Source organism: Cucurbita moschata, unplaced genomic scaffold, assembly GCF_002738365.1.
Source record: "Cucurbita moschata cultivar Rifu unplaced genomic scaffold, Cmos_1.0 Cmo_Scf00042, whole genome shotgun sequence".
NCBI lineage: Eukaryota > Viridiplantae > Streptophyta > Magnoliopsida > Cucurbitales > Cucurbitaceae > Cucurbita > Cucurbita moschata.
In genome coordinates, this window is record NW_019268558.1 from 919136 (window position 1) to 921272 (window position 2137).

Genomic DNA, 2137 nt, shown 5'->3' on the forward strand with positions numbered 1-2137 from the left:
AGAAAGGGGGGCAATGGAATACACTATTATAAGAAAGGGGGGCAATGGAATACACTATTATAAGAGAAAGGGGGGCAATGGAATACACTATTATAGAGAAAGGGGGGCAATGGAATACACTATTATAAGAGAAAGGGGGGCAATGGAATACACTATTATAAGAAAGGGGGGCAATGGAATACACTATTATAAGAAAGGGGGGCAATGGAATACACTATTATGTGTGTATTTTCACGCTTTGCATTTTCTTCTACTCGAACTTGAGACCTATGTGGTATTAGGTCAACGCTCTAACCGCTTGAGCTATTCAACTTGACTGTTGATAAGGTTGGCTCTTCCGTAATGATATACCACCGATGGCTTCAACTGGGCTCTGATACCACTTGTTTTTCAAAAATCGGAGGGAAATCATTTTCTGGTGTGAGACGAAATCGTTTGACGGGAAGAGAGAGGAAAGTCGTTGGAAGAAAATAAAACGCGTAAAAATAACAGAGAGAGAGAGAGAGAGAGAATTGCAATTTGATTTGCTAGAAAAGGAGGTGATTTTTTCTTGTCAACGGATTCACCTATTTAAACAATTAACTATCCTAAAAATGGTGGAGAGTGGCCAACTACTACAAAATTGGTAATTCATTCTAAGTGTTTGTATCAAAATCCTAAAAATGGTGGAGAGTGGCCAACTACTACAAAATTGGTAATTCATTCTAGTGTTTGTGTCAAAGGAAAATATTTAATCAAACTAATTAAAACGTGGAAACCTAAATAAGGAAACCAACAGGCTTTTATCTAACATCATAAACATTGCATAACACATCATGCTAAACATACATTCACGTTCAAAAGGTTAAGTACATAAGCATAAACAATCTAGCATACTATTTAATGACACGTGCGATTCCACAGGCACATGCCAACATACTTACTTGGTAGGCCTTAGCCGAAGTACTTCCTAAAATATAAACGTAAGCTCCTAACTCCTCGTAAATGTCCTACGCTTTCGTTGGTGGTTGGTTCCTATTGGATCATTCGACACCTTCATTAGTATTTCACAAACATAATTAATTTCCAACTTGAATTTATGAAATACGGCCTTAAAATAATCTATTTTACCTTAAATGGGGTCGAAACTAAGTCCGAGAGGGTCGAAACGGTGACAAATAGGTCAGAAACAGGTTTCCCAAACCGAATAAGCCGCCGTCCAGCCAATTAAGCTGCCGGAGCCGAGGGGCGTCGCGCTGCAAACATGCCACGTGGCACAACCAGAGGGCGATGCATGTGCAGCGATCTTGAGTTGAGGTGCGAGTTATCGGGTTGTACGCGCGGGTTTTTAGTTGCAGTCGCGGGTCTGAGTTGACCACGGGTAATGGGCTGGGCCTAGACTGAAGGGAAACATCTATAGGTGGGCTGGGCTGTGAGCATCGGGTGTTGGATTGGGCTTGCGGGTCTCAAGTCGGTTGGGTTTTCCAGCGATCTCTCTCTCACCTTGGTAACGTCGTTTTGACGTCCTTTTTCCCTCCCTTTTTCTCCGTTTCCGAGTCTCCTTCTCCCTCTAATTCCGTTTTTGGTATTTGTTTGGTTCTTCAAGGCCTAACACTCCCGGATATGAGAGGTTTCAGAAATCTAACATTCTGTCTCCCTTACCCGATGGTGTACAACGTGTAGGACTTGTCTAAATCTACCCCTGGTGTGTGTAAAAGTCTCTGGGATTAATATTGTTGCGTAAACGGAGGTTTCGACGTCGATTTCGTAGGGTTTGGCTTTGCCAAAGCTTCGTCGGATTTTCTCACTATGTTTCTCGTTTTCACTATTTTCCTTCTCTGCAGGTGTCTTGGGGGTGGTTGAAGGTCGGGTTTAGTTTTCGTGGTGACCCCGACGTCGGGCGTCCTTTGTGGGTCGTGCACGAACGTTTTTGGTCCTACCGACGACCATTTTTTATTTATTTATTATTATTTGATCCGTTACATTATCTACCCCTAAAAAGAACTTTCGTTCTCGAAAGTCTCGAACTCCTGGATCAATTCAAGATATTTTTCCTTTATTTTCTCCTCTCGTTCCCATGTCGCTTCCTCGATTTGGTGGTTTCGCCGCAATACCTTGACGAACCCTATGTTTCTATTACGTAAGACTTTCACTTCTC